The sequence below is a fragment of the Cheilinus undulatus genome, linkage group 22 (assembly GCF_018320785.1).
Source record: "Cheilinus undulatus linkage group 22, ASM1832078v1, whole genome shotgun sequence".
NCBI classification, from domain to species: Eukaryota; Metazoa; Chordata; class Actinopteri; order Labriformes; family Labridae; genus Cheilinus; species Cheilinus undulatus.
In genome coordinates, this window is record NC_054886.1 from 9421489 (window position 1) to 9434420 (window position 12932).

Below are 12932 nucleotides of genomic sequence, written 5' to 3' on the forward strand. Positions count from 1 at the left end.
GCTGAAATAGCCCATACCTTTCCTGAAAGAGACATCTGAATAGGAGCATATGTTGCTCTAAAACCTCAATCTAGTTTTCAGCATTGATAGTGTCTTTCCTGATGTGTAAGCTGCCCACACCATAGGCTGGATGGTCCCTCTCTTTAGTCCACAGGACATGGCGTCTGTGGTTTCCAAAGAGAATTTTAAATTTTGATTCATGTGACCACAGAACAGTTTTCCATTCAGCCTCAGTCCATTTTAAATGAGCTTTGGCTAAGAGAAGACGGCAGTGTTTCTGGATCTTGTTCACATATGACTTCTTCTTTGCATGATCCAGCTTTAACTGCCATTTGTGGGTGGCATGGCCAACTGTGTTAATTCTGGAAGTGTTCCTGAGCCCATGCAATGATTTCCAGTGCAGTGTCATACTTGTCTTTAATGCAGTGCCCCCTAACTGCCCAAAGATCATCAGCATCCAATACTGACTTTCGACCGTGTCGGCCATAGTAATTTACCTCACAGTGTAGTAATGTCCATTGATATGCTTTACTTAGATAACATATAAAACTTGGATTTTGTTATAACCCCCTCTGAGGAAAATGCAGCAACCGTCATTGATCACTGACCAACATTTAAGTATGGTCTCAAATCCAATAAAACTGCCAAGGCCTTGTAGCTGCAAGAGCTCAGCCTGGATGGACTAAATTGTCAATTGTTCAGGTCCCAATCAGACCAAACTTGAAAATATGTGTATATTTGGGGGCATATGTATTTTGTCAAAGCATGATCATATAAAATGTAGTTTTGCACCTTTTCCACTGTATAAAGTGATAATTAGGAGTGGAAACATTGGAATTTGTTTCACTCTTTGTCCTCAAAATGTCAGATCTCACAGATTTGTTCTAGAAAAACTGTGACTTTGCACGTCCACGGTAAAAATCCATGCAGCATCATCCTCTGCTTCTGTTTGAACGCCCACTTACAAAACTGACAACATGATCTTCTACTCTCATCGTGCACGATCATGTTTGTCTGATGCTTCTGCCACCGTCTGGATGTTCCAAACCCCCTAAAATCAAGGTTTTACTCATCATCACAAATACACCTGCCTCTTCTAACCATGCAGCGGTCTATGGGGGGATGGGGGTTTGTTTTTGTGGGGGTTGGGGTACCAAAAGAAGGAGAGGAGACCTTTACTGAGTGGTCTGATTTGTCACAGGCGATGCAGAGGAGGGGGTGTGGTGCTTGGATGAAGACGGGGGTCCCAGCTGGTTCCACATGATTGGTTAAACTGGTTAAGGGAGGTGACACTGACTGCCTCTCAGAGTGACCCCAGAGCAGAAGAAAGGAGAAGGGGAGATGGCTTCTTTGTACCCCAAATTAAAGAAAGACGATATGTTTGTGGAGGAGTCATTGTAAGAAAAGACAAAGAACCATGTTTTCTCTGTAATTCGTCAAAAAGGATAAAAATCAGGCAAAAACTCCTAATATGTGCGGATAACTTCATCAGTCAGTTGGCGTGTTATTAAGTAATAAAAGCCAATTCAAGCAACATTATGTAAGAAAGTGCCTTGAAGTATCTATGTCAGAGTCACTTAAATGGTACCTTTCTCTCTAATGAAAAGACAGGGTAGAGCCAGATTCATTCCCAATACAGGGAACGCTGATTTTGGCACTGTTACTTTAGTTAGACCACATTTATACAAAAACGATTCAGTGAAAATGGAAATGTTGTTCGAAGAGGTTCGTCATTCAGGGAGAGGCCATCCTGTCCGTACAAGCTGTGCAGTAAAGCAACATCAAACATAACATTTAATACATGAAATTCTTGACCCATATGACACCCTTGGTATAAAATGTTAATGTTTTACCATCAAGCACAAATTCTAAGTGCATGATGAGGTAGTAAAGCAGTGTGGAGATATGATCATCTCTTTTGTCCATTATATTTGAAAAATATTGAAAAAAATACCCTGAAACAGGATCAAGATCCAGATTCTTTGAACCAGCTTATTCCCAGTGGGACGTCACTACTTCGCTGCTGTATGGCTTGGACAGCCACATCGTCAGACAGCAGCGTTTTGACAACAACTGTTCTTTTGTTTCAAATACATGGGCCAGACATGGCCATTAAACAGGCCGGGTGGATCTGGCACCATGTAGTTCCTAGAGCACCTCCTCTTTCTGTATTCTTCGTACAGGATGGAAATAAAGTAACATTGGTTCAGCTAGTTGATCAAATGTTCATAGGTGTAAAGCAGAAAGCCTTCCACAATAGGGATGTGAGGCTCCTCCTCCGTAGTGTCAGACTTTGGGACGATCTCAGTGGCCACAGTGTCAGGTTCTCCTATCATGCGTAGATCTAGGGAGGTCTCTGGGGGTTTACCTGGGGTGACAAAGCCTGGACAAAAGAGATGCTATTGAGCTAGACCAAGACCCTGTCCTTACGGAGATGAAAACGATATATTTCTGTTTCATTTTGAAAAAGTTTTCCGTAAACACGGAAATGTCCACGTAAGCACAGAACCACTGTAGTAAATATGCCAAGTCTGTTAGTGGCACTGTGACGTTGCCATGGAAATGCACCAAAAGAGAGAAGATTATGGAAAACTGCCCAAAACTTTCTCCTGGTTGCCCTTCTGGTTGTTATCTGTGGTGGATATAAGAACATCTGGTGTATGCTGTTCTCCATGACCATTTGTTTTTGGCTGTGGTGGTAAAGGAGCATCAGATTTTGCTGCAAAAGCTAAAATAAGCTCAGTAGCTTCTGCAGCACGAACACAGTCTTGTAATCCGCCATTGTTGTTTTGGCTTGACCTGCGCATGCAGCTTAAGTGGGCTATTCTATGTCTGACACAATCCTTTCAAGAAAGATGTCCACACGCAGATGAAACACTAAGCATTTACAGATTTGTTCACTCAGGGACCCGGTTTCAAAAAGTAGCATTTACAAAAACGTTGTTTCCATGTAGATGACACGCCGATACGGCAAAAAACGCCAGCATACAGTCCTGAATTTGTCTCCATGTGGACGGGACCCAAGCCCACCCTTCCCCTCCTCTCAAGCCCCAACCCTTAACCCTTAATGCCCTCAAAGCCTAAAACTTTGGTACAGGACTGTGCATTCTAGGCCAGTAGTTGGTGCAAGAGGCAAGAGGCAGGATACACCCTGGACTGGTCACCAGTCAATCCCAGGGCTTGTCAGAGCCAATGACCCTAAAGTGTCTGGTGTCTATAAAGTATCATAGTGATGACACACAGCCCTGAAGATAGTATCATGAAGTTTTAATTGACCACAAGCCTATGGGTTTTTCCATGGGATGTGGGATTAAAGTGGAATATTAGCTCAGTGGTAAAACAAAAAAAAAAAAAACAAGAACAAATTAAAGTTTAAACTCTGTTTTTTTCACAGAGATAATGTCTACAAATGATCACTACTTTCATCATTTTGCAGGTACAAGACATCTTAGCATTAGCGTTAATAATGAAATACAGACAATAGATCATCCCTCCAACCCTAAACAGCACTTTAGTCCAACCTAGCTGCAGGTAAGCCATCCTTTTGTTTCTGAGTTTTAACCAGCTCACACATAGAGCGGTTTGTGGGTGGGGCTTTGATTCAATTAAAGAGGCAGGAGACAAAAGTGAGCCGTCTGAGGTAATTTAAAGAAAGATGGATGAGGGAAGGAGGATCTCAGTCTTAAAGGTCTCAAACCTTGTTAATCACAGACTGATGGATCATTTTAGCTCGGCTCTCAGACAGCTTCAGTTTCATCCAGACAGAGCAGAATCCAAAGGTTGGGTCAGTCAGACATGTTTGTGCGTGGTTATTTCGGTGTTTGCGTGGTTATTTGTGTGTTTATGAGCGTGTGAGCATGCAGAGGTTATTTTAGCGTCGGGCAGGAATGACTCAGTTCACCTGTCAGAGGAAATCACAGCTGGGTGAAAATCTTCAGTATTTGGACCGCAGCGGGCCCGAGGGAGAGACAAAGACTCACTGCTCTGTTTGTGTGGACTCCTGTTTTCATGAATACTTGGGTTTCTGCTTCATACACTCTAAAATATTATGCAATAAATCCACTGAATCATCTCTGATTAAAATTGCATGTAGATTGATTTAACAAAACTTAGTTATTTTAAAAGTTATTTCAAAATGACTGCCAACTTTTGTAGATGATGAAATGTTTGATTTATTCAACTGTGTTTGAGGTTGTTTCTCTTTCACTCTGTATTTTCTTCTGTTTTTTAAGCCTCCACACTGGTCTGGCATGAACATGTTTTTAGGTTGTCTGTCCATCTGTGTTTGGGCCGTTTTTGTAAGCATGGTATGTTAAGGATGCTTAGATTTTCACCAAATGTTGCACATAAGTTCACCTTAACCAAAGAATGAACTGAATATGGTCATTAGGCCTTATGTTCATGTCTTGCTTGTCAAGCCAGTCTTGTGAGCATATCTTGGGAATGCTTTGAGGGATTTTTCTTTAGATTTTGCATAAATGCCCTCTAAGATTCAAGGATGAAGTCCTTATAATATGGAGGTCCAGGGTCAAAGGTAAAGGCCATTAGTCTGACTGGTTGGTCCTTGCTTATTCGTTTTTATGCTGATGCCCATTAACCTTGCAAAGCAGATGGATACGCCCGTTTCCTTGTATTTCACTGATGAATCCATCTTGCAAAGCTCCCGTCTGAACCGTTTGGGCCTGGTTAGAAAGTGACAGGATCAATCAGTGATGAGGGGCAGTACTTTCGGGTGCGGCAGAATCGTGACGTAAACAAGTTGTAGCAAGAGGCTGGTGCAATTATGGCGGAACAGCTTAGCGTGGGTGCTGCTAAAGTGCCAGTTTTATCAGAACTTGACAACATTTAAAAAAGAACCAAGAACAGCATTGAGTTGTCGGGTACCTACATGTCTATAGTCGCCATGTTTCGTGTTATGCCTCAGTAGCTGTGCACGCGCAGCTCGATAGCGGCTACATCACGTGTTTTGTTGCTCTGATTGGCCCATAGAGATGTGACAGACAGAACATTCATCCAATCACACTCAGGGTTTTTTTCAAAGCCTCTGCCTTTTCCCAAACGTTTCCTATTGAAGCTTTTCCCATATAGATGTGTGAAACAAATCCATCTGGCGTGTCAGGTTAGACGCCCATTTCTACAACAGAAAACACCAGCATTTGCTCTTGAACCATCCTGTACTCTGTCTGGCAAATGGAAATCTTTGCAGAGGCATATTACCACCATGTGGTGGTTCTAGTTCTTCCATATTAGTGTAAATATCTTCCTCCAGTAATTGTTGTGTTTCCTAATGTCCCCAGGGGACTGTTTACTCATCTGGCAAAACACACATAGAAATTGCTTTTAGGCTAAACTGGAGAAAATGTTTCAATAACAACCAAATTCATCACAGTGTCATGGTGTCAGTGGGTTCATCATGTGACGCTGTTGCACTGAGTTGGGTGTAGCTAAAATCAGCAGCTAGCTGTGCCAGGCTTGTTCCTCTTTGCAAATTAACCCTCAGCAGTCTACATACAACTTTATTTCAACTTTCTAGTTCAAAACACAGCCATTCTACTAGCCAAGACACTAACTGCTTCTCCTGTTTTTGTCTGGCAAAGAGACAGTGGAAAGGTCTGGGAGAAAGGAAGCAGGCTTTTTTACAGTTTCAAAAGAGCATTTGACTGGGATTTCAGGACTGTGCAGGTTCTTTTCAGATGTTGAACGTAGCAGTTGAGAGCTGATAGGGGACAAGAAGTGATTTCTGCATAGAGATACGCCACCAAAGGCCTTGCTAATTGAGCTGTTTTCGACTATGTCAAGTATTCAAAGTATGGAAATACTGGTTTATAAGTTGGTCCGGTGTATAAGCTGCAGCTTCTACATCAGATTAATGGTTTAAGCAAAATATGAAATGTTATCTCTGTTAGATATATTTTGGTATATTTTGTTTGTAATTAAATGTCTTTTTTATGCTTAATGTCATATAGTTAAATGCTCTTACTGTTATTTTAACTCAGTAAAACATGTTAAAATGTCCTGATTGCATTATTTGCACAATTGTTGCTGTTTGAAGGTCAATATAAAGTAAGTCAAGCTGAACTGGGACTCCATCTGTGCCTCAGGTGACAGAGTGAATCAGTGGCATCTTGATCTCACGTCCCCGGTGGTTCATCACTGCTGAGCTGTCACCTGTACCCTCTAAAAATGTTGGTACGGTGTCCCTCTGTGACCAAAAAGGACCTCCTGTTTATGTAACTCTCTGACCGTCTCGTGTCCAGGCCGCTCTTTCAAGTCATTTCATGCAGAAATCGTCTTTATGAGTCTTCTCTGCGTTTGTCTGCAGGCAGGGTGAATAATTGTGGAGCTGGTGTGACGTCAAACATCCATCTGACTCAGTGTGCGTTTGACCGAGGGCTCAAATATCCCACAATGCTCTGCTCTCTCCCTCTGATAATGTGTGATTTGATATTGCTTAAAGTTAATTATTATGAGGTGAGGTTTCTATTCGTCAATCAATAAAGTGAAAAATTAATGAACCTATTTTAAGGAAGAGAAAATGGACTGCCAGATTTCTAATTACTGAGTTGTTGTTTGATCTTCAAATACTGATATTTAGGTCACCTTTTGGGTATCATCTGCATATTATCTGATATTTTGTGATGTTTACTAACTACTTATGCAAATATAAAAACCTGAAATATAATGTATTTTTACAAAGCCAAGAAAGAAAAATTTAAAGAAAAAATAGATTCTACAAAACAAATGGAATATAATTTCAATATTTTTACATGATTTGATAAAAGGACTTGGTGTTACAATCCCTATTGTTTGCACCACTACTGATTCCATGATGGCTGCTATAAGTCCACGAGGCCTTATCATCAGTTGTGCACCTCATTGTCATAGGGTGTTTCGGCCTTTTATCACAGTACACCCTCTGCTGAGGTAAGCCCACCACAGGTTGATCAGTCCTGGGTGTGTGTCCCGTGGTTAGCCATTTGCCTTAGCTGCCCAGGTGATTCACTCCTTTTGATCCACAGCCAGTAACTAGTCCTCTCGGTGGTCTTGGCCAGCTCTCTGATTGCTCTTCTGTGAGCCTGTCCCATGACTCCAATCTCTCTAAGGGTCTTTGATGTTTAGTTTGCTACAAAGCCCCTACACCCCACCTCCACCGGGGACACCTTTATCTTCCAGCATCTGTCCTCTGCTTCAGCTGCGAGGTTGGAGTATCACAGCTTCTTATGCTTGTAAGTGTCCTCTACCGGATCATCCCAGGGTACTGTTGGTTCGATGATGTAAGGAGGCTAGCAGGGGTTGGACCAGAGAACGAGGTCTGGTCGCAGGGTGGTCGTTGCAATCTCCAGTGGGAAGATGAGCTTCTGGTTCAGGTCCACTCGCACCTGCCAATCCCTGGCTGCATTCAGTGGGCCCAGATCAGGGATTGAGGGGCTGGAAGTCAACTTGTCAGCACGTCCTTGTTGTTGAAGGCTTGGGCATTGATGGATACCCATTTGCACTAAAGTTTATCGCCTAAACACCTGAGGGCCTGGTTGTGTCTCCACGTGTTTCTCCCTTGAGTGAGGTTGGTCATGTAGCCAACCATAATGTGCTTGAGTGCTGCCTGGGCTGTACACAGGGTACTTTTGGTACTTTCCGAGCCATAGTTGCAGATTTGTGGGTGAGGGCAGAACGTCCTATGTGGCTTGGATGACTACGCTCAGCCTGTTAGATTCCATGCTCCAGAAGTCGCTCCATGTGACTTTCCTCTTTTCAACACTCTCTCACCTCATCCAGCAGTCCTGTTTGGCTTGTGCTACAGCTCCAAAACATCTGGCTTCCTCCTCTACTACCATGGTTCGACGTTCTGTTGTAGACGCCTTTGGCCAAGATGGGGTTGATTTTCCAAGGCCAAGGCCTCCTCCTGCCTCATTGGATGTGGTCTACAATGTCACGATAAAGGAGAGCAGATTTCGCCTGTAGAACGGCTGTGGCTGGAGTCCACTTTTTCACTGTTGCTAAGGTAGAAGTGACACCTCTCACGACAGGGTCTAAAGAGTCAGTGAGGGACATGTCCGGTCTCGCCTTGGCACATTTGAATTCTTCCACCAGGCTAGAGATTGGCAGTGACAGAGCTCCATTGCTGTAGAGGCCAACGCTGCTGAGGCATTGTAGAAGTCTGAGCCATTTCCTCACATGAGAGTTCACTAGCCTTTCCAACCGATTGGCATGAGTTAGCGAGACTTCATACATGGTCAACGGCCACAGGAGTCTTGGCAGCAGTCCAAACTGAAAGCCCCAAAATTTCAGTTTGGACCCTGGGAGCGCGGTGTTATTGATCTGCCTGACGCTGTTAGCTGTGTCTTGCCATAGTTGTTCCAGTTGCTTGCTGTCTCTTAGGTCTGCGTTATGCCATCTTCCGAGGCTCTTGGTGGGCTTCTCTAGGGCTATTAGGATTGATTGCTGCTGATGTTGAACTGCTTGCCTGTTAGTTGATCTTTAACAACCAAGATGCTGCAGGATTTACCAGGCTTGAGCTCCATTCGTGCCCACTGGACGTTTTCCTGGAGTTTCTGCAGCAAGCATCTAGTGGGACCAGAGGGTCTACTCCTATTATTGGGGTATCACACTCAGCCTCCAAGGGAAAGTGTACCCTAAAGTGCTGGAAAGGAGGCTCCAGCCAATTGTCAAATCTAAGATTCAGGAGGAACAAGGCGGATTCCATCCTGGTGGTGGGACAGTGGACCAGCTCTTAACTTTTGCAGGGCTCTTTGAATGAACATGGGAGTTTGCTCCCCCAGTCTGCATGTGTTTTGTGGCTTACAGTTGTCCCTTGTGGGGTCAGGTGGGGTGTACTGTGGGAGTATGGGGTTCCAGGGCCCATGGCTGCAAGCCATCAGGTCTCTGTATGACCAAAGTGAGACTTGTGTCCACATCCTCAGCACAAGGTCAAGCACATTTCCAGTGTGTGTTGGCCTCTGTCAGGGCTGCCCCTTATCTCCAATTCTGTTTGTGATTTTTATGGACAGGATCTCAAGGCGCAGTAGGAGTAGGAGGGTTTCCAGTTCAGGGAGCTCAGTCTCATTGCTGCTGTTTGCAGATGATGTGGTTCTGTTGGCTTCCTTAGCCCAGGACCTCTGGCACTGGGACAGTTTCCAGATGAGTGTGAAGCCATTGGTATGAGAATAAGCACCTCCAAGTCTGAGGCCATGGTCCTCTGCCGGAAAACAGTGGATTGCTCGTTGCTGGGTAGTAGGATGTCTGTGTTGATTTACTTTGCCTGCCAGAACCGTGACCTGACCCCAGATAAGCTGAAGAAGATGGGTGGGATGCCCCCCATCCCCAGGACTTTGTCATCACCTGGAGAAGAGTTAACCAACTTTACTCACTAATATTAGCATAGCATCTATGTTTTGTTTAGATTCTTTACAAGAAATATTTTCACATAGTGTACTATGGATTGTAAAACAGTGATTCAGTAGAGCTCTTTTGTTATAATTTGAGATAACTACAGTGTGCAGACGTAAAGGGATGTCACTGGGCCTGTTCAGGTACAGCCCAAACCTCAGAAGGGGTCCAGGGAATTCTCCCTCAGGATTAATGGTATTCCAATTCTCCAGTTTATTTGCAAGTCATATTAGTCAAAAATATTAATTTTGTTTCAGTATATGTCTCTCTACAATAAAAGTACTTTATACTTTATTGCATAGTGTAATCCAAAGACCACAGCTGTCAATCTAATATTTCAGTCAACATCTAGCTTACTACAACATGCTGGATGTGATGAGATGAAGCAGATTTTAAGCGAAGAAATTTTGCATCATCATGCTCCATTTCTATGCTATACTATTCTTCTTGTTCCTCTTAATTTAATCCAAATACATTAAATTTGTGCACGATAAATTCTCAGCAGCCATCGTTATAGATCAACTTATTATAAGTCTTCATATGGCTTTTAGTTTAATTCTGAATGTCTGCACCATTTGTCTTGTTAACTGTCTGTAGTTTTACATTAGGGCTTTATTCAATATGTTCAGTAGTTATAACATGACACCCTAGGCATCCGCCTATTTCACCTATGCCCAAAACCGGCTGTTCTCTTTAACCTCCAGCAACTCAGAATGCAGCAGCTCAGCTTTTAACAAATTTAAACAGATGATACAGACTCAGTTTCTGAATTTCACTTTACATGGTCTTTAATCTTACATTGTTCATTGACTGATTTTTTTTCACATCTTCAGGTGATATTTTTGCCACTTTCATTTAATGTGCATTTACTTATTGTTTTTTTTTTCCTTTTTAGTAACTAATATGCTGCAGCAATAGGTGCCATGTATGAATTTTATTTTTACTTCAAGAAGTAAATCCACAAAAAGGGATGATAAAATATTGCATAAAGTCATGGTCAGAGTGCTACCTATTGCCCTCTCATGGGCAAAATAGGACTTTTGAAGGTCATTTTATAGCTTTAGATAAAGAATTTTTTAAAAAAGATTTAAGATTTAAACAATCTGCAGGAACCATGCAGATTAATAGAATCCTTGGGTGCAAAGAAGTTTAGTTTGGGCAAAGAGATATCAAAAACATCTATAAAAAAGAAAGCTTTTCAACAACCTGATTAAAAGACAGCAGAGATGGAAAGTAGAGTCATTTGTCTTATATTTAGATAGATATGTTGTGGTTTCATGTCCCTCAGTCTCCATGTTCAGTCTTTGTATCCCGGCTCTCTGGAGTCAGAACTGATTGATGTTCCTTTAACTACACCCCCAATCTTTAAACAGCCAATCAGAGCCTGCAGGCTGAGCCGAGCCCCCTCTGAAGTCATCAACAATTGTGTGTTTCTGAATGTGTGTGTGTATTGTTGGTGCAGACTGTGTGTCTCAGTGGAAAAATGTCTCAGTCGCAGGAACAGACTGAGCTGTCAGTCACTCTACCACCTTCCTCCTGCAGATACTCCGACATTCATGCAAAGGACAATCAGATCAGATCATAATAAACGTCACTGACAAATCAGTATGTATCTAAGCCGTGCAGGGAGTATAATGATATGAATGTGTGCAGTATAGTGATTAACTGCCAAATATGGTGACTAAGCTGGTTAGAAACACTTCAGAGGCTTCAATAAGGACTTTAACAGGCAAGCATATGCATCCGTGCTGTGCAAGAGACACCAAATGTAAGGGGGTTCTGCAAAATATATGACAGCAGATGAGTGAAATCTACAGGGGTAGTCTTTATAACCTTTTAAATGCATAAATCCATCTTTTTCAACAAAATATCCATTGTTATTATAATCCTGAGCTGTACTTTTAGCTGGTAAAACTATTTACAAAGTGCTTTCTGAAGCTAAATCCTCATTCGGTGCTCATAAAGCACACATACAGCAACACATATGGATCTAAACATCATTACCAGCAGGCGGCGTATGCAGAGTTCTTCTGTTTCCTCAATAATGAGGGAAAAAAGGAACAATTCTGGATGAGATTTGCTCACTTGATACAAAATAAAGTATGAATAGATTTTGAAATAATAGTTAATTTCAGTAAGAGATTAGAAGATGATTTTTGCTTCCTGTCAATTAAAAATATTGATCATCATGATTTGGGTAGAGAAGGTCTGGCCTGTGGCTCTCTCTTACATGTTTCTCCCCCACACTCTCATCCCTGTTTCTGACTCTATCCACTGTCTTCTTCAAATATATATCCTTAAAAATATATTCATCATCCTTATTTGAACACTTGGTGAGTTATCATTCTCGATTAATGGTATCATTCATGTAAGAAGGATTGTATTGCAGATAGACCTACTGTATTACCATGCTTCTGGATGGTTATTTCCAAAAAAAGGTTATATAGGATTTAATTTATGAGAAAATGAAAAAAATGTATTCTTTAACCACAATTAATAATCATGGACAGACTTAATTCATCACATTTAAAAAGCTACTTAGGAAGGTTATATGAGCTGCAGATGTCAGACTGAGTTTAAACTCTGGTTGGTTTTTGATGCATTCATTTTTCTGAGATTAATTCATTGAAAGTGATGCAGTATTTTGATGAAATTACAAAGAAAGTAAGTATGCTGACATGTTTTCTCTCCTCTGATGCTCCACTCTGCAGCACCATGGGGTCAAAGGTCAAACCTCTGCAGAGCCTCAGAAACTAAGGGAAGCTGTAATCTCTCCATCAACAGCACCATCTAGTGGTCATTGTACTCAGCTGCATGCAGACCAGGGGTGTCAAAACCTTGGTATGCAACACCTTTGTAATAAGTTTCCTTGTTTGTTTGGTTTTTTTAAAAACATTTATCAATCTTGTGGTTTGTTAATTTTACATAGTGTCTTTTTGTGAAGTCTTTTATTTTGTCTTTACAGCCAACAGCAATGACAGGCGTCAGTTGAAGGTGTTGGAAGAAGATGCATCAGGTTGAAGATGCTGTGACTGATGAGGTTATTCTTTGTGACCCAGAATCAGATTAAAAACAAAAATAACTGGATGATGGATGAAAATGATACAGATGAAAAATTCTATGAAAAAGAAAACATCATACTGGTAGGCGTTACGGACAGGAGAGAGCTGAGTTAAGTTCGCACTGAGACCACTTCTGGGGACATGGTGAGATCTATGGGAAATTTTCATGGGAATACTTGAACTGTCTGAAACAGTCCAAGTCCAATAGAGAGGAGACGAAACAACGTAGAACTCTGCAGGGGGGGAGTCAGGTCTAGAGAGCATTATTCTCTAGCCAAGCTCCTGTGTGGTTAAGGTGGAGGTCGTCAAGAGCTCCCCACGTTCCCAACATTCATTAAAATCATTAACAAAGTTCACTCCATGAAAAGAGCAAGCCAAAGACAGCCAGGTGTTCAAGTTAAGCAGCCCACTGAAATGACCAGTGCCACAGCCAAATGTAGCCGTGTTCCTGTAGCTCCAGGACAGTACCTGTACCTGCATTTCTGA